Below are 21,092 nucleotides of genomic sequence, written 5' to 3'. Positions count from 1 at the left end.
CTTAGAACACCCTTACAACATTGTTGCGGAGAAAGGATCAACTACCAACACCAGGATAACGCTTCGGAAGAGTTTTATTAGCAAGATATCTTGGAGAGCAGGCCCAGCACCCAGCCTGAGCTTGCTCTGCTCACAGCCAGTTTTAATAGAGTTTATATACAATAAATGGCAGTGCATTCCCGCATGTGGGCTTCCTGTTGCAGTCAACCTGACAATAGTTTATCGTTGTCAACATTTGGCAATAATTTAATCATTGTTTCACAGAATTCCAGAGCTTATCATGTCTGCAGATAAACGTGTCTGTAAATAAATCGCAACCTTGAGGTTCCATGCCTCCACTTAAGCAGTATGCAACTGACTCTTGTATGTCCTTGTAAGCAACTTATGGGTGACCCATTAACCCTTTGTGTTCAGATTTTCCTCCACAAACATGTACAGAGCAGATCTGAACCACAAAACATTACCGTACGTTGATAGAGATGAGAAACAAAAATGGTCCCAGCACTGATCCCTGAAGCACCCGACTACTCAGTCATAGAGGCTGGATAAAAGTCCGTCATTTTCCTCAGATGGGGAAACTGCAACTAGAGGACAGAGATTTAAGAGGCAAGTTTGTCCACGCAGAATGTGGTGGCCTGGGCCGGGACGGCCCCTCGCGGGCCGGGACGGCCCCTCGCGGGCCGGGACGGCCCCTCGCGGGCCGGGACGGCCCCTCGCGGGCCGGGACGGCCCCTCGCGGGCCGGGACGGCCCCTCGCGGGCCGGGACGGCCCCTCGCGGGCCGGGACGGCCCCTCGCGGGCCGGGACGGCCCCTCGCGGGCCGGGACGGCCCCTCGCGGGCCGGGACGGCCCCTCGCGGGCCGGGACGGCCCCTCGCGGGCCGGGACGGCCCCTCGCGGGCCGGGACGGCCCCTCGCGGGCCAGCAGGAGGTGAGTGCATTTAAAAAGCAAGTTAAGAGTTAAATAGAATGTTGATTGGTGGGAGGAGTAGTTAGGATAAGGGGTAGTGACAAATAAAAAAGGTAAACTCGAGCAGAGTGGCCGAGCGGGTGGAGGGGGACAGAGGCTTTGGCTCACGAGGCTTCGGTAAGAGGCTGCGGAAGGGGTTCATTTCCAGTGAGGTAAGATCTTTGTATTTAAATTAGGAAGAGTTAATGGAGATGGCGGCTCGGGCCGTCGAATGCTCTGAGTGAACCATGTGGGGAATCTGGGACAGCACAATTATCCCTGTTGACTACACTTGCAAGAGGTGCATCCAGCTCCAGCTCCTGGGAGACCATGTTAACGAGATGGAACTGGATGAACTCGGGATCATCCAGGAAGCAGAAGCAGTGAGAGAGAGGAGCTTCAGGGAGATGGTCACCCCTAACAGTCAGGTAACTGGGTGACTAGGGAAGAGGCAGATGGTGCAGAGTCACCCTGTGACTGTTCCCTTTAACAAGTTGGGGTGGGGGAAGAAATCATCTACCAGGGTTCATTCGTGGTGGTCAGAAGCCGACTCAGTTGAAGGGGGGGTGGGAGAAAGAGAAAAGGAGAGCTATGGGGATTGTGGACTCATTGGTTAGGAGAGCAGATAGGACATTTGGTGAACAAAATAGAGGCTCTCAGATGGTACATTGCCTCCCAGATGCCAGGATCAGGGATGTCTCAGATCAATTTTACAGGATTCTCAAGCAGGAGGGTGAGCAGCCAGATACTGTGGACAATGACATAGATAGGAGTAGGGATGAAGTCCTAAAGAGAAAATATAGGGAGTTAGGAAGGAAACTGGAAAGCAGGACCAAGGGTGGTAATCTCAGAATTGCTGCCTGTACCACACACCAGAGAGGGTAGGAAGAGCAAGTTGTGGCAGATGAATGTGTGTCTGGAGAGTTGGTCCCAGGGCCTGGGGTTCAGATTTGTGGATCTTTGGGATCTCTTCTGGGGCAGGTCTGACCTGTACAAAAAGGAAGGGCTGCCCCTGAACTGGAGGGGGACCAATATCCTGGCGGGCAGGTTTGCTAGAGCTGCTGGGGAGGGTTTAAATTAGTTTGGCAAGGGGGTGGGAATCAGAATGTGAGGGGAGAGATTAGGGTAGAAGGACAAAAGCTTGATGCTGTGTGCTCTGAGTTGGGTGAGGAAGGGCAGGCAGGGGACAAAACAAAGGGAGCCGGTTAGAGGGGTTGAAATGTGTCGATTTCAATGCAAGGAGTATTAGGAATAAAGGGGATGAACTTAGAGCCTGGATCAGTTCGTGGAACCACGACGTTGTGGTTGTTACAGCGACTTGGCTGGAGGAAGGGCAGGATTGGCTGATGCAGGTACCGGGCTTTAAGTGTTTTAAAAGGAATAGGGAGGGGTGAAGGGAGTAACGTTACTGGTCAGGGATAGTGTCATGGCTATAAAAAGGGAGGAGGCTGTAGAGGGAGGGTCCACTGAGTGGGTGTGGGTGGAGTCAGAAACAGGAAGGGAGCTCTCGCTGTGCTGGCAGTCGTCTACGGGCCCCCAAAGAGCCCTCAGGACACCGAGGGGCAGATCAGCAGGCAGATTTTGGAATGGTGGGAAATACAGGGTTGTAGTTATGGGTGATTTCAACTTCCCCAATATTGCACCTCCTGACTGCAAGAGGGATGGAAGGGGCTGAATTTGTCAGGCATGTCCATATAACCATATAACCACTTACAGCACAGAACAGGCCAGTTCGGCCCTACTAGTCCATGCCGTAACAAATCCCCACCCTCCTAGTCCCACTGACCAGCACCCGGTCCATACCCCTCTAGTCCCCTCCTATCCATGTAACGATCCAGTCTTTCCTTAAATGTAACCAATGATCCCGCCTCGACCACGTCTGCCGGAAGCTCATTCCACATCCCCACCACCCTTTGCGTAAAGAAATTTCCCCTCATGTTCCCCTTATAATTTTCCCCCTTCAATCTTAAACCATGCCCGCTAGTTTGAATCTACCCCACTCTTAATAGAAAAAGCCTGTCCACGTTTACTCTGTCTGTCCCTTTTAAAATCTTAAACGCCTCTATCAAGTCCCCTCTCAATCTTCTACGCTCCAGAGAAAAAAGCCCCAGTCTGCACAACCTTTCCCTGTAACTCACCCTGAAATCCTGTCAACATTCTCGTGAACCTTCTCTGCACTCTCTCTATTTTGTTTATATCTTTCCTATAATTTGGTGACCAAAACTGCACACAGTACTCCAAATTTGGCCTCACCAATGCCTTGTACAATTTCATCATAACCTCCCTCCTCTTGAATTCAATACTCCGATTTATGAAGACCAACATTCCAAATGCCTTCTTCACCACACCATCTACCTGAGTATCAGCCTTGAGGGTACTATTTACCATCACTCCTAAATCCCTTTGTTGCTCTGCACTCCTCAATTGTCTACCATTTAATGCATATGACCTATTTAGATTTGCCTTTCAAAAATGTAACACCTCACACTTATCTGTATTAAATTCCATCAGCCATTTCTCAGCCCACACCTTTTAATCTACGGTAAGAAGAAGGATTCCTGACACCGTGTAGACCAGCCGACAAGAGGAGAGGCCAGACTGGATCTGGTTCTGGGGAATGAACCTGGTCAGGGGCCGGAGCTCTCAGTGGGGGAGCATTTTGGTGAGAGTGACCACAACTCCCTAAGCTTCAACATAGCTATGGAAAAGGATATAAACAGTCAAACTGGGGAAGGGCCAATTACGAGGGGATGAGGCAGGAACTCGTGAGAGTAAATTGGGAACAAGGGTGAAAGCACAGAGGTAACGTGGAGGGAGTTTAGGGACCACTTGGGTTGGGTTCAGGATAGGTTGTCCGGGGGAGGGGGGGTGGCAAATGGCGTAGAGGGCAGACGTGCGGTCCTAATCCTCCCCGGCCAGCTTTTTAAACACCCGTTTTTAAACTTTAATCTAAATATATAAAACATTTTATTTCTGCTTCTAAGTACATTAGTTGTCTATAATGGTGGCTAATATTAAAAAATCTAAGGTTCAACTACAGTAAAAACTACTTTGTAAAGTGCTGAAGAACTGAGGCCTACCTGTCCAGCTGGAAGCACGGAACTGCCGTCAGGAGCCTCCAAGCCACAGAGAACACCAGCCAGGTTGAAATTTATGCCGGTGCCAGTCTTCTCCTCGCAAGATGGCGCCGGCTTGTTGAAGAAATTGACCGACGACCCGCACTTTCGCGAAGTCGGGTGCACAGCAGATCCGATGGAACAAGGAATCCTTGGGCCTGCGCTGCCGTCGGGGGAGTTGGGGACGCGCAGGAAGGCGCTGGAAACCGCCCCTGCGCAGCCCCTCGCTCTGCCGGGCATGCGTGGAGCTTCCAGGGTCTGGGATCTGTTGGAACGTGTGTGAGCTGCGGGGGGGCCCGAGCAGCGACACCCTGACGTGGTCGGGGTGCCGTCGTCAGGTGTCCAAACCCGCAGCTGCATGGGGAAAGTTTTGACAATGAGGGAGCAAGAGGAGGACTTACCTTATACAGTTAGTTCACAGGAACAACTGGAGGAGGAGCTTGAAGAAGGTGGGTCTCAAGATATGGCTCTGGAATCTGGACGGAACTCTATTTTTACTGTGTTGGAAGGGATTGCTTGTTAAATGGATACTATGTCTCTCATCAAATGACTCAAATGTAATCTACAATATCTGACGATTTATCTATGCTTAAGAGAGATGTTAATAAATGCCTTAGTTCAGTAGATGTGGTACAGGAAAATTTTAAAAAATTTGAGAGAGCTTTTTCTGAATGTAAAGAGCAAGTTCAACATAATAAAGAAAAAAATAGAAAATGTGGAAGATTCATTCGTGGATTGGGGAATTCAGAAGAATTATTTTTTTAAAAATTGATTCATTGGAAAATCAAAGCCGGAGAAATAATGTAAAAATTGTGGGCCTTCCAGAAGATAGAGTGGATCCGATAAAAAATTTTAAGGATTGGATTCCTAATATGTTAGGTAAAGAGTTCTTTCCGGGTGGTTTGGTACTGGAAAGGGCACATAGAGTGTTGAGGAGGTAACCGTCACCGGGTCAACCATCACGAGCAGTGTTAATTCGGTGCTTGAATTATCAGGATAGAGAAATGATTTTATGGTTGGTGGTACAGAAGGCAAGACAACGTCAAACCCAATGATGATTCAGAATTAATAGTTTTTTAATGCTGATTTGAGTCAAGAAATTATCAGACGTCAAAGTGAGTTTAATTCGGCCAAGGATGTGCTGTGGTTGAAAGGATATAAATTTGCTTTTCGATACCCTGCAGTGTTGAAGGTCTTTTACGGCAATTATCAGTCTCAATTTTTTGAGAATGATCACGATGCATTGGTTTTTGCTAATTCGTTACTGGATCTACGTGGTCAGGGAAGAATCTCACCGTCGTCACCTAAAAGGGCCAATGGACATGGAAATGGAAAGATGGGAAGAAGGAGGCTTTGACACACAGTCCTAGTGATGTTGAAGATTCAAATCAATCTCTGGGACTGGAGTCCCAGGGCTGAATATATGAATGACGTTGAATTATTATATATATTGCATTTCTGGCTGCCGGGGAGGTGGATGGCACTGATATCTTTGATAGTCATCTGCCACTGGTGTGGTGTTACACCCAGTTTTTGAGGGAATTACTACCTTTGGGTGCCTTTTTTTTGGGGGGGAATTAATTGTATACCTTTTTATATTAACTTTTTTATAACATTAGGGGAGGGAGAGTAGATTTTGTTTATCAACAGAAGAGCATTTTTTTTGTACTACGTTTATTAAAAAGTCTAGTTTGAAATTTTCAACTTTTAATGTTCAGGGATTAAATAATCCAATTAAGCAAAAGCGAGTTTTAGCTTATATTAAGAAAATGAAAATTGATAATGCTTTTTTACAAGAAACACATTTGACTAAAAAAGAACATTTGAAATTGAAAAGAGATTGGGTTGGTCATGTTTTTTTTCTTCATTTAACTCCAAGGCAAAAGGTGTAGTGATTTTAGTTCACAAGAATCTATCTTTTGAGTTACAGACTGTAGAGAGGAATGCTGGGAGGGTTTTATAAGTGGATTGTAAAAATTTTTAATGAACTTTGGACTTTACTTGATATCTATGCACCTAATGTGGATGATGAATGTTTTATTTCAGATGCTTTTTTGTTATTAAGTTAAGCTAATGAAAATATTCGAGTTGGGGGAGATTTTAATTGTGTTTTGGATCCATTAATGGACAAATCTCCAAAATGTATTAGAAAATCAAAGATGGCGATACAAATGGGGGCTTAATTAAAGACTTAAATTTGGTAGATATTTGGAGAAGGATTAATCCTATAGAGAAAGATTTTTCTTTTTATTCTTCTAGGCATCATTCCTTTTCTAGAATAGATTTTTTTTAAAATATCGGCACATTTACAGGGAAAGATATTGCAGGCAGATTATAAAAGAGTAATATCTGATCATTCTTTATTTTTTCTTCTCATGAAAGTTCGGAGGTGTTACGTCCATCTTATCGATGGAGGTTTAATACAACGTTGTGGAAAAAACCTGAGTTTGTTGCTTTTGTTAAGAAACAAATTGATTTTTTTCTTAATGGAAAATGTTAAATGTTCGAAGTAGATTTGTAGTATGGGATGCATTAAAGGCTTATTTAAGAGGACAAATAATTAGTTATGCTACTAAAGTTAAGAAAGGGTATATGGCTGAAAGTATTAAATTAGAAAAGCAGATTGATGAATTGGAGAAGGAATTTCAGAAGGGAGTAACAGAAGATCAGGAGATAGCTTTGACTAGATTGAAATTGCGATAATACGTTACAGACTTATCAATTTGAATGTTTACTTAATTGAACCAAACAACGATATTATGAGTGGGGTGAGAAAGCGCATAAAGTACTTGTGTGGCAGTTAAAGAAGGAGCAAACCTCAAAGGTTATTAATGCTGTTAAAAAGGATTCAATAGTTATCTATAAACCTCAGGAAATCAATGAACAGTTTTATTCATTTTATTAAAAATTATATACTTCTGAGGGGGAAACAGGATAATAGATCTATTGATCCTTTTTTATCTATATTAAAGTTACCAGCATTAGATGAAGAGGATATTATAGATTTGGAAGCTCCATTCACAGATTTAGAAATTATGATGGAAATTCCTAATGGTAAATCACCAGGAGATGACAGGTTTTCAGTGGAATTTTATAAAGTATTTTTATGAAGATTTATCTTCGGTGTTTGGGGAGGTATTACAACAAGTGACTGAACAGTACGAGTTACCAGAATCTTGTTCTAGTGCTTTAATTATTGTAATTCTAAAGAAAGATAGAGATCCATTAAAAGTGTCTTCGTATAGACCTATTTCTTTATTGAATGTGTGGACTATAAAATAATAGCTAAATTGTTAGCAAATTGGCTTGCTAAATATTTACCTAAATTGATACATGTAGATCAAACAGGTTTTATTAAAAATAGATATGCTTCGGATAATATTCTTCGACTAATTAGTTTGACCAATGCATACCGATGGCAGCCCAACCATCCAATGGTGGTTGGACTTGATGCAGAAAAAGCTTTTGATAGGGTCGAATGGAATTTTTTATTTAAGGTCTTGGAAAAATTTAAATTTGGCCCTTTTTTTATTGGGTGGGTTAAAGATTTATATACAAACCCTACAGCTAGGGTGGTGACAAATGGACAGATTTCGTCGTTATTTAAATTAATGCATTCAAATCGATGGAGTTGTCCACTGTCAAGAGCCCCATTTGTGTTGGTCATTGGTTAGCTCAATTAATGCGGCAAAATGAGCAGATACAAGGGATGAGAGTTTTGGATGAAGAGTATAAGATTAATTTATTTGCAGATGATGTTTTGATATACTTAACAAATCCAGACCAACCTTTGCCGCATTTACGGGAATGTTTATTGTAGTATGGATCATCATCTGGGTATAAAGTTAATTGGGATAAAAGTTAAATTTTACCAGTAGGTGAAGGAGATTATTCAGTTTATAAAAATGTTATGAATTTGAAATGGACAGATAAAATTAAATATTTAGGAATAATTGTGAATACTGAGTATCAATCTTTATATAAATTATGTTCCATTGTTGAAAAAGATAAAAGCAGACTTAATTAAGTGGAAAGACCTTCTGTTAACTTTAATTGGCCGGGTTAATTGTATTAAAATGAATATTTTTTCTCGTATTCAATATTTGTTTCAATCAATACCGTGTTTTCTTACAAGGAACTTCTTTCAGGATTTAAATAAAACTACTAGGGAATTTTTATGGAAAGGTAAATTACCAAGGGTAGCATTAAATAAGCTTACTTGGAAGTACGCATTAGGTGGATTGCAATTACCTCATTTTCAGAATTATTATGAGGCAGCCCAACTTAAATTTATTAGTGGTTTGATGGATTTGGATCAATCTCCAAGTTGGGCTAAAATTGAGATGGCATGTATTTCTGAAACTGCAGTACATCAATTTATATTTCGGTGGAATATAGATTTATTACGGGAGTATAATGTGCCGATATTAAAACATTTATTGATGTTATGTACAAAAAAGAATAAGTTAATATAAAGGTAAATTATCTATTTTAACACCATTATATAATAATCAACTTATTCCTTTTTCTTTGCTTAATAGTTATTTAAAGAATTGGGATTTTAAGGGTATAAAAATATTGCAGGATTGTTTAATAGAAGGTCAATTTCTTTCTTTTATTCAATTGAAAGTGTTTTGATATTGCTGAAGCTTCTTTATTTGTTTATTATCAACTTTAGTCACCGGTAAAAACAAAATGCATGGTAGAGAGATGGTTTTACTTGTATTGTCGGAGTTTGAGTCTTTGATTTCTTTCATGCCTAAAAAGGGTTATATTTCTGTTATGTATCAAGTATATGTATCAAGTATTAGAAGATAATATGGACAAGTCGGAATGGGAGAAATCTAAGTTTAAATGGGAAAATTATTTAACTTTTGTTTTTCCTGAAGATTACTGGATGGATACGTGTCATGATCGTGTTACTAGATTGACAAATCCACGGTATGGTATGGTTAATTATAATTTTTTGCATCAGTTATATTTAACTCCTAAGAAATCGAAAAAATATGGCCTTAGTAATTCAGATTCCTGTTTTAGATGTGGTACACGTGTTGGAACTTTTTTTTTTTTTACATGCTGTTTGGTCTTGTATGTATGTACAACCATTTTGGGAAGAAATTAAATTAATTTTGGAAAAATTGTATAACATTAAGTTACCATTAGATCCATCTGTTTTTTTACTGGGTTATGTGATTTTTTTAAAGGGATTGGGGTTGGATAAATTTCAAATCGCATTTGTATATTTAGTGTTGTCCGTAGCTCGAAAATGTATAGCAAGCACATGGAAGGATAAGATAGTGATTAGTATAATGTGATGGATAATGAAATGAAAGCTTGTATTGTTATGGATAAAATTACTTATATTTTGCATGATAATTATTTTTTTGTTAATAAGTGGTCATTATATTTGGAATATATGCATTTAGAGGTACTTTGATTTTTTTTTATATGTATATTTCTTTGGCTCTCCTTAAGAGAGCTGGCTGAAGGGGTGGGGTGGGTTCTTTTTATTTTCATGTAAATAAATTTTGTTGTGAAGTGTATTTTGCATGTTTACCAATAATTTTTCAATAAATAAAGTTTGAAAAAAAGATAGGTTTGTCCCACTGGGACAGGGAAAAGATGGTAGGAAAAGAGAACCATGGCTGATGAAACAGGTCAGGCAACTGGTCAAGAGGAAGAAAGAAGCAAACATTAGTTATAGGATGCAGGAAACAGGAAGGGCTCATGAGAAATATATGGTAGCCAGGAAGGAGCTTGGGAAATAACTGGAGAGCTGGAAGGGGGCATGAGAAGTCTTGACATGTTGGATTAAGGAGACCTCCGGGTGTTCTATGTGTATGTGAACAGAAAGATGATGAGAATGAAGGATAAAGGATAAAGGAGGCAACATGTGCCTGGAGGCAGAGGAGGTTGGGGAGGTCCTAAATGAATACTTTGCATCAGTATTTACAAGAGAAAAGGACCTTGATCACGGTGAGGTTGAATTGAACGGGCCGGTGTCCTGGACATTGTGGAGATTAAGGAAGAGGAAGTTTTGGATCTTCTTAAAATCATCAAGATTGATAATCCCCTGGGCCGGACATAATAAACCCCAGGCTACTGAGAGAAGGGAAGGAAGAAATAACTGGGGCAGTAGCTACGATCTTTGAATCATCTTTGGCCACAGGGGAGGTGCCAGAGGATTGGAGAACAGCATATGTCGTCCCCTTGTTTATAAAAGGTAATGGGGAGAATCCAGGGAATTATAGACTGGAGAATCTTACGTCAGGGGTGCATAAAGTAATGGAGAGGATTCTTAAGGATAGGATCCATGAGCATTTGGAGACATCCAGTCTACTCAATGATAGTCCGCAGGGCTTTGTGAAGGGAAGGTCGTGCCTCACGAGTCTAATTAAGTTTTTTGAGGAGGTAACAAAAGAAATTGAAGAGGGTCAGGTGGTAGATGTGGTTGACATGGATTTTAGCAAGGTATTTGACAAGGTCCCCCATGAGAGACTCATTCAGAAAACCAGGAGACTCAGGATCAGTGGAACCTTGGCCGTGTGGATAAAAAATTGGCTTGTAGGAAAGAAGCAGAAAGTAGTAGCAAAAAGAAAGTTTTCTGCCTGGAGGTCAGTGACTAGTGGAGTGTTGCAGGGATCGGTTCTGGGACCCCTGCTCTTTGTGATTTTTATAGACGACCCGGATAAAGAGATGGAAGGATGGGTCAGTAAGTTTGTTGGAGGAGTTGTGGATGGAGCTGAAGGTTGTTGAAGGTTACAAGAGGATGCACAGTTGGGTGAAAAAATGGCAGATGGATTTCACTCCGGATCAGTGCGAGGTGATGCATTTTGGAAGGACAAACCAGAAGGCTGAGTACAAGGTTAATGGTCAGTTGCTTAAGAGTATGGATGAACAAAGGGACCTTGGGATCCAAATCCACTAATCCCTCAAAGACGCTGCACAGGTTGATAGGATAGTTAAGAGGGCCTATGGCCTTGTGGATAAATGTGAGGTTATCCACTTTGGTAATACAAACCAGAGGGCAATTTACTATTTGAATGGCAATAGATTAAGAGATGGGGAAGTGCAGAGAGACCTAGGGGTACTTGTATACCAGTCTCTGAAGGCGAGCATGCAGGTACAGCAGGCGGTTATAAAGGCAAATGGTATGTTGGCCTTCATATCAAGAGGGTTTGACTATAGGAACAAGGATACCTTACTGCAGCTGTACAGGGCTTGGTGAGACCCCACCTGGAGTATTGTGTGCAGTTTTGGTCACCTTATCTAAGGAAGGATGTTCTTGCAATGGAGGGAATGCAGAGGCGATTCACCAGGCTGATACTTGGAATGGCAGGAATGACTTATGAGGAGAGATTGCGCAAATTGGGATTGTACTCGCTGGAGTTTAGAAGATTGAGAGGGGATCTCATAGAGACCTATAAAATTCTGGCAGGACTGGACAGAATGGATGCAGATGGGATGTTTCCAAGGATGGGAAAATCCAGAACCCGGGGCCATGGTTTGAGGATAATAGGCAAACCATTTAGGACCGAGATGAGGAGGAATTTCTTGACCCAGAGGGTGATGAATCTGTGGAATTCATTGCCACAGAGGGCAGTAGAGGCAGGTTCATTAAATCTATTTAAGAGGGAATTAGATCTATTTCTTCAGTATAAGGGTATTAAAGGTTACGGAGAGAAGGCGGGGACGGGGTACTGAACTTTAAGATCAGCCATGATCTCGTTGAATGGCGGAGCAGGCTCGAAGGGCCGAATGACCTACTCCTGCTCCTATCTTCTATGTTTCTATGATGCTGGGATTCATTAATAAGGAGATTGAATTCAGTAGTGAGGTCAGGTTACAACTCTACAAATCTTTGGTGAGACCACACAGAGCATTCTGTTTGGTTCTGGTCACCTCATTACAGGAAGGATGTGGAATCTCTCTCTCGCTAGAACCATACAACATTATACAGCACAGAACAGGCCAGTTTGGCCCTACTAGTCCATGCCAGAACAAATCCCCATCCTCCTAGTCCCACTGACCAGCACCTGGTCCATACCCCTCCAATGGTCTCCCCTCCATGTAATTATCCAGTCTTTCCTTAAATGTAAATAACGTCCTTGCTTCAACCACCTCTGCCGGAAGCTTATTCCACATCCCAACCACCCTTTGCATGAAGAAATTTCCCCTCATGTTCCCCTTATAATTTTCCCACTGCCTCTGGTTTGAATATCCCCCACTCTTAATTGAAAAAGCCTATCCACGTTGACTCTCTCTATCCCTTTTAAAATCTTGAACACCTCCATCAAATCCCCCCTCAATCTTCTACGCTCCAGAGAAAAAAGCCCCAGGTTGCTCAACCTTTCTCTGTAACTCAAACCCTGACATCCCATCAACATTCTCGTGAACCTTCTCTGCACTCTCTCTGTTTTATTTATATCCTTCCTATAATTTGGTGACCAAAACTGCACACTGTATTCCAAATTTGGTTTCACCAATGCTTTGTACAATTTCATCATAACATCCCTACTCTTGAATTCAATATTCTGATTTATGAAGGCCAACATTCCAAATGCCATCTTCGCCACACCATCTACCTGAGTATCAGCCTTGAGGGTACTATTTACCACAACAAATCCCTTTGTTGCTCTGCACTCAATTGTCTATCATTCAATGTATATGACCTATTTAGATTTGCCTTTCCAAAATGCAACACTTCACACTTAACCATATTAAACTCCATCAGCCATTTCTCAGCCCACTCCTCTAGCTTTCCTATATCTCTTTTTAAGCTACAGTAATCTTCCTCACTGTCCACAATACCACTAATCTTTGTATCATCTGCAAACTTACTTATCCAATTCACCACCCCTTCTTCCAGATCGTTAATATATATAACAAACAATAGTGGACACAGGACCGATCCCCGAGGAACTCCACTAGTCACCGGCCTCCAATTGGACAAACAATTTTCTACCAGTACACTCTGACACCTCCCATCCAACCATTGCTGAATCCATTTCATGACCTCATTATTTATACCTAATGACTCCACCTTTTTTCCTAACCTCCTGTGAGGAATTTTGTCAAAAGCTTTACTAAAGTCTAAATAGACAACATCCATAGTTTTCCCTTCATCAATATTTTTCGTAACCCCCTCGAAAAACTCTATAAGGTTTGTTAAGCATGATCTACCACTGGCAAAACCATGCTGACTACTATTTATCAATCCCTGTTCTTCCAAATATTTGTAAATACCATCCCTCAGAACACTTTCCATCAACCTACCCACCACAGACGTCAGACTTACAGGTCTATAATTTCCAGGTTTACATTTGGACCCTTCCTTAAACAGTGGAACAACATGAGCCACCCTCCAACCTCCATGACTAGTGACATCCTAAATATCTCTGTTAATGGCCCCACTAACTGTCCACTAGCCTCCCTGAGTGTCCTGAAATACTTTGTCCGGACCCAGAGATTTGTCCAACTTTATCTTTTTTAACACAGCCATCACTGCCTCCTCGGTTATCCTTATACGATTCATGACCTTCCCATTATTTTTCTTTACTTCAACTGGTTCAATATTTTTTTCCATAGTGAATACCGAGGAAAAGAAATCATTCAAAATTTCCCCCATTTCCTCTGTCTTCTCACTCAGCCTACCCTCGCTATCTACAAGGGGTCCAATTCTATCCCTCACTAATATTTTACTTTTAATGTACCTATAGAAACCCTTTGGATTTATTCTTACTCTGTCTGACAAAGCCTCTTCGTGCCTCTTTTTGGCCTTTCTTAAGATTTTTTCTACACTCCTTGTAGTCCTTCAACTTCTCAGCTCCCTGCTGTTTATTCCTCTTGTACACCTCCCTCTTTCTCCTAACCAAATTTCTAATATTCCTCGAAAACCAAGCCTCCCTATGACTTCCAGCCTTTCCTTTGATCCTCACTGGGACATAACTACTCTGTACTCTCAAAATTTCTTCTTTGAATATTCTCCATTTTTCATTTACATCCTTACCTGAAAAAATCATGTCCCACTCAATACTCCCCAAATCCATTCTTATTCCTTCGATATTTGTTTTTTCCAATCCAGAACCTCAACTTTTGACCCTTCTTTGCTCTTCCCTAAAACTACCCTAAAACTAATAGAGTTGTGATCACTAGACCCAATTTGTTCTCTAACATTAACCTCAGACACCTGACCTATCTCGTTCCCTAACAGGAGATCCAGTATTACACCGTCCTGAGTCGGTTCCTCTACATATTGATTAAGAAAACTATCTTGTACACATCTGATAAACTCTAGCCCATCCAGCCCTCTTACTGTATAGGTATCCCAATCAATGTGAGGGAAGTTAAAATCTCCCATGATCACTACCTTATGTTTATTACACATACATGCTATCTCCTTACAAATTTGTTTTTCCAATTTTCTTTGCCCATTTGGTGGTCTATAACATACTCCTATTAGTACCCTCATGCCTCCTCCACCCCTCAATTCCACCCAAACAGCCTCACTGGACGATCCCTCCAAACCATCCTGCCACCTCACGGCAGTAATATCCTCCTTAACAAGGAGAGAAACTCCTCCCTCTTTTTTACCCCCTGTTCTATCACATCTAAAACATTTGTATTCTGGAATATTTAGTTGCCAGTCCTGACCCTCCTGTAACCAGGTCTCAGTAATTGCCACCACATCATGACTCCAAGTGCCAATCCATGCTCGAAGCTCATCTACCTTGTTCACTATGCTTCTTGCATTAAAGTACATGCATTTCAGAGAATGACCCTCACATATATTCCCTTTTCTACCTTTTACCTTAACCTCCATCCTTCCTTTGTTATCTTTATCATTCTTAACTAGGTGGCCATGCACTCTAGACATTGCTTGCAAACTCTGCTCCCCACCCCCCTGCCAAACTAACTTAAACCCTCCCCTACAGCTCTAGCAAATCTGCTTGCCAGGATATTGGTCCCCCTCCAGTTCAAGTGGAGTCCGTCCCTTTTGTACAGGTCCGACCTTCCCCAGAAGAGATCCCAATGATCCAAAAATCTTATCCCCTGCCCCCTGCACCAGCTCTTTAGCCACGCATTCATCCTCCACATCCTCCTATTTCTACCCTCTCTAGCGTGTGGCACCGGCACCAATCCAGAGATTACTACCTTAGAGGTCCTGTTTTTTAAACTTCCTGCCTAATTCTATGTATTCCTGTGTCAGGACCTCATCCCCACATCTAACCAAGTCATTGGTCCTCACATGGACCAAGACTTCTGGCTGCTCACCTTCCCCTTGCAGAATTCTGTGAACTCGATCAGAGACATCCTGGACCCTAGCACCAGGGAGGCAACAGACCAAACTGGATCCCCGATCTCGTCCACAAACCTCCCATCTGTCCCTCTGACAAGTGAGTCCCCATCCACAATTACCCTGTTCTTATCCCTCCTTCCCTCCTGAGCCTCAGAACAAGATGATTTAAAAGAAGGATTCTTGCATGGGTAGAGCACTGGCTGGTCGGCAGGAAACAGAGAGTGGGTATAAAGGTCCCATTATGGTTGGCAACTGGTTTCCAGTGGTGTTCCACAGAGGCCATTTCTTTTTACATTGTATGTAAACAATATGGATTATGGAATAGATGGCTTTATGGCTAAATTTGCAGATGATACCAAAATAGGTGGTAGGGCAAGTGGTGCTGAGGATACAGAGAGGCTGCAGAGAGATTTGGTTCGATTAGGAGATTGGGCAGCACAATGATAAGCTATAATGTTGGAAAGTGTACAGTCATGCACTTCGGTGGAAGAAATGAACAGCCAGATAATTACTTAGATGGGAAGAAAATTCACATTTCAAAGAACAAAGAGACTTGGGAGTCATCATACAAGATCCCTTAAAGATTAACCTCCAGGTTGAGTCGGTGGTGAAGAAGGCGAATGCAACGTTGTTGTTTATATCTAGAGGGATAAGGATACAAGAGCAGGGATGTGGTGTTGAGACAGTATAAGGTACTGGTGAGGCCTCATTTAGAGTATTGCATACAGTTTTGGGCACTTATTTGAGACATACTGGCATTGAGAGAGTTCAGAAAAAATTTACTAGAATGATACCAGGAAAGAAAGGGTTAGGTTATGAGGACTGTACTCGTTGGAGGACGGAAGGATGAAGGGGGAACCTCATTGAGGCATTTCAAATGCTGAAAGGCCTGGACAGGGTAGATGTGGCGAGGATGTTTCCCACAGTCGGGGAATCTAGGACAATTGGGCACAACTTTTGGATAAAAGCTCGTCGATTTAAAACAAAAATACGAAGAAATTTCTTTATCCAGATGTTTGTTAGTCTGTGGAACTTGTTGCCACAGGCAGTTGTGGAAGTGAGGACATTGGGGCATTTGAGGCAGAGATTGATAGGTATTTGATGAGTTAGTGCATGAAGGGTTATGGGGAGAGGAACTGAGTGGGAGGATGGATCAGCTCATGATGAGAATGGCAGAGCAGACCTGATGGGTCAATGGCCTCCTGCTCCTATATCTTGAGAGGTGTTTGTGGTCATTTGGGACATGAGGCTGGCAGGAGTTTACATGAGATAAAGTACGAGATTGTAACACAGTAGAGAAGGGGTTAGTTGATGAAAAAAATACCAAATCCTTCAAGAGAGGAGGCAAAGACCCTGATGGGCAGACAGTAACCAGGAGATAATTACACAGGGAGATAGAACAGGCATTGGGGATTTCAATACACAGGCTGATTGGAAAAATCAGTTTGCAGCTGGAACTCAAGAAAAATCATTTGTATGGATTTCAATGAGGAATTTGATAAGACCTTCAGAAAATAAGGAACTCTGGAATCCAAGGCCTTGCTTTGTGGTTGAGAAAATGGAAGAGAGACAGAAAGGTGGGTGGTGGTGTGCATCATATGGAGGGCTGTCAGAGGTTACAGAGGGACATTAACAGGATGCAGAGCTGGGCCAGATGGAGTTTAAGCCAGAGACATACAAGGTGGTTCATTTTGATGGGCCAAATTTGAAGGCAGAATTCACTGTAAATGGGAGGACTCTGAGCGGTTGTGTGGCCAAGACAGCACATGGTATTTTGGCCTTCATTGACCAGTGGCTGAAATAGTGGTACAGGAGTCAGGCAAGGAAAAGACAACCCTGTCAAGGTAGAAGAGTATGGACAGTGGGAATGGCAGGCAGGGCAGGGGAACACTCCTGCAGAATGTGGGTCACCAGGGAAGCCAGCAGGACAACTTCATCTGCAAGAAGTGCATCCAGCTCCAGTTCCCTAACACAGTTTATCAGGAGCTGGAGCTGGATGAAGTCCAGATCATTCAGGAGACTGAGGGGGTGATAGACAGGAGGTGCAGGGACACCATCGCATTTAAGAGACAGGAGGAGGAGAGACAGCTGACAGTCAGGAGAGGGAAAGGACCAGGCAGGCAGTGCAGGGCACCCCTGTGGCCATTCCCTCAAATAACAAGTAGACCATTTTGAATACTGTTTGGGGGGGGGGGGCCTACCAGGGACAAGCCATAGTAATCAGGTCTCTGGCTTCTGTTGCTTTAGACTCAATAGAACAAGGGGGGGGGTGAAAGGGGAAGGAGTGGCATTGCTCGTCAGGGAAAATATGTGATTTCTTGTAATCACTGAATACACCATCTTTGTGAAAGGAGCTGAAAGGCCCTTTGGGTGGAGCTGAGGAATGGGAAAGGTATTGTATTATAGACCAACGAGAATGGTGTTGTATTATAGACCAACGAGTATTGGAGGAGCAAATCTGTAGAGAGATGACAGACAGATGCAGGAAACAGAAGGTTGTGATAGGAGCGGATTTTAACTTTCCACTTATTGACTGGGACTCCCACACTATAAAAGGGCTGGATAGCTTGGAGTTTGTCAAATGTGTTCAGGAAAGTTTTCTAAATCAATATATTGAGGTACCAACTAGAGAGAGTGCAATACTGGATCCCCTATGACCTTTGTTTCCTCACCAAAGCCTTCGACATCATGAGCAGGAAAGGGCTTTGGCAAATACTAGAGCGCCTCGGATGCCCCCCCAAGTTCCTCAACATGGTTATCCAACTGCGCAAAAACCAACAAGGTCGGGTCAGATACAGCAATGAGCTCTCCGAACCCTTCTCCATTGACAACAGAGTGAAGCAAGGCTGCGTTCTCGCACCAACCCTCTTTTCAATCTTCTTCAGCATGATGCTGAACCAAGCCATGAAAGACCTCAACAATGAAGACCCTGTTTACATCCGGTACCGCACGGATGGCAGTCTCTTCAATCTGAGGCGCCTGCAAGCTCACACCAAGATACAAGAGCAACTTGTCCGTGAACTACTCTTTGCAGACGATGCCGCTTTAGTTGCCCATTCAGAGCCAGCTCTCCAGCGCATTACGTCCTGTTTTGCGAAAACTGCCAAAATGTTTGGCCTGGAAGTCAGCCTGAAGAAAACTGAGGTCCTCCATCAGCAAGCTCCCCACCATGACTACCAGCACCCCCTCATCTCCATCGGGCATACAGAACTCAAAACGGTCAACCAGTTTACCTACCTCGGCTGCACCATTTCATCTGATGCAAGGATCGACAACGAGATAGACAACAGACTCGCCAAGGCAAATAGTGCCTTTGGAAGACTACACAAAAGAGTCTGGAAAAACAACCACCTAAAGAAACACACAAAGATCAGCGTGTACAGAGCCGTTGTCATACCCACGCTCCTGTTTGGCTCCGAATCATGGGTCCTCTACCGGCATCACCTACGGCTCCTAAAATGCTTCCATCAGCGTTGTCTCCGCTCCATCCTCAACATTCATTGGAATGACTTCATCACCAACATCGAAGTACTCGAGCTGGCAGAGTCCGCAAGCATCGAATCCACGCTGCTGAAGACCCAACTGCACTGGGTGGGTCACGTCTCCAGAATGGAGGATCATCGCCTTCCCAAGATCGTGTTATATGGTGAGCTCTCCACTGGCCACCGAGACAGAGGTGCACCAAAGAACTGGACTGGTTACAAGGACTGCTTAAAGAAATCTCTTGGTGCCTGCCATCTTGACCACCGCCAGTGGGCTGATATCGCCTCCAACCGTGCATCTTGGCGCCTCACAGTTCGGCGGGCAGCAACCTCCTTGGAAGAAGACCGTAGAGCCCACCTCACTGACAAAAGACAAAGGAGGACCTACCCCTCCATAAATCTTCGTCCACGAAGCCAAGCCAAAGATGAGGGAATGAGGCAGGACAGGTGACTGAAGTATATGTAGAGCAGGGGTGTCAAACTCAAATTCACGGAGGGCCAAAATTAAAAACTTGGACTAAGTCGAGGGCCGAACTAAATATTTATTGAAAATTTTCAACAACATCTGCATGTTTTCTCTTCTTTCAACATATGTAATGTTAAACTTTAGGATATAACTTTAGGAGGATAATGTTACAGGTCAGGAGTAGGTAGCTCAAGTTCACCCTTTGCTTGACCTGAGGGAAACCTATTTGGTCCCTGTGGAGATGTAGTCAGCATTCACAGGCTGTGTCCATTTTGGCCTGCATCAGGACTCAGCATTTCCTGCTCACTCCTCAGGCTCTAAGCCTCTATTCACCCTCGACCCACCATCCCTCTACTTGACCAGTCCTTTACCCAACCTCTACTCACCCCTCACTCCACTCGCTCTGCCTCTACGCACCCCATCCTATACACGCCCCTCTACTGCCTCTCCCCTCAACCTGTTCCTCCCTCTACCCGTCTCTCACCCTCTAATCACCCCTCCCCTACTCGCCCTGCCCCTCCCCTTTTACCTCTTCCCTATCCACCCCTCCTTCTACTCATCCCTCCCTCTAACTGCCCCTCGCACCACCATAACTTCCCCTGCCCATTACTCCTCACCTACACCCTCTGCCCACCCCTGCTTACCCACCCACTCAGGCCCAGCGCGCTGCCGATCAGCCTTTGCGGAACAGCAGGGGCCGTGCGCAGCATGCCATGTCCGTCACGCCGACAGGAAATCACAGGCACTCGCCAATCCGCCACACCGCTCGACAGGTGGGAGAAGCGACTGGTTGTGCGGGGAGCCTTCCAATTGGCTTGCCGGCTGATGACATCGACAGACTTCTCGTGTTACAATTTTGTTTTCCCCGTTCTCAAAGTATGCACGGTCAACCTGCAACACTCTTGCTCCTTCCGCGTCCCGTGGATCTGATGCCCGGGTGTTGTTAGGATTCCCAGCAGAAGATTTGTGAAACTTTACCATTCTGGATTCCTTTTTGAGAATATTCTGGCCATCTTTTAAGGGGGGTGGTTTTAGGGGGGAGGGGATAGTTAGGGGGTGGGGAAGGATGTGCAATGAAGGGGGAGGATAGTGGGGGTGACATTAGCAAAAAACAGCATCGGCTCTCACTGCAGGGCGGGCCACCTCTAATACATTTTTGAAATGATCTTGCGGGCCAAATATAATTATATCGCGGGCCAAAGTTTGACATGTGTGATGTAGAGGAACATTTTGGGTCCAGTGATCATAATGCCATTAGTTTCAAGTTAACTATGGAGAAGGATCAGTCAATTTTGAGGAAATGAGCCGAAATAGATGGGGGGGGGGGGGGGGGGATCTTAAATGGGATTTTTGCATCAGGATTCATTCAGGAAACAGGCACAGAGTTTACCTAAGTGAAGCAAACAAGCAGTGAGGTCATGGAGTCTGTACAGATTAAAGAGGAGGTTCTTGCTGTGTTAAAGTGAAAAATGGTTGATAAATCCCCAGGGCCTGAGGGAGGCTGGTGCAGAAATTGCTGGGGCTCTGGCAGAAATATTTTAAACATCTTTAGCCTTGGGGGAGGTGCTGGAGGATTAGAGGGTAGCCAATGTTTCAAAAAGGCTTCAAAAAGGCTGGAAATTATAGGCCGGTGAGCCTGTCGTCAGTAGCAGGTAAATTATTGGGAAGTGTTTTGGAGATAGGATATAGAAGTATTTGGACAGCCAGGGACTGATTAGGGATAAGTCACATGGCTTTGTACATGGTAGGTCATGTTTAATCAATCTTCAAGTTCTTCGAGG

General features: G+C 43.6%; 1 protein-coding gene across 3 annotated transcripts in view; it reads right to left on the bottom strand.

Moving 5' to 3' along the window:
- LOC138753198 (choline/ethanolamine transporter flvcr2b-like) overlaps nucleotides 1–21,092 on the bottom strand; it is a 109,060-nt gene that overhangs the window by 36,135 nt on the left and 51,833 nt on the right. The gene's annotated exons all lie outside the window — the stretch shown is intronic.

Source organism: Narcine bancroftii, chromosome 2, assembly GCF_036971445.1.
Source record: "Narcine bancroftii isolate sNarBan1 chromosome 2, sNarBan1.hap1, whole genome shotgun sequence".
Taxonomy (NCBI): domain Eukaryota; kingdom Metazoa; phylum Chordata; class Chondrichthyes; order Torpediniformes; family Narcinidae; genus Narcine; species Narcine bancroftii.
The sequence above is the reverse complement of the archived record's forward strand: the minus strand, read 5'-3'. Positions and strand labels throughout refer to the sequence as shown.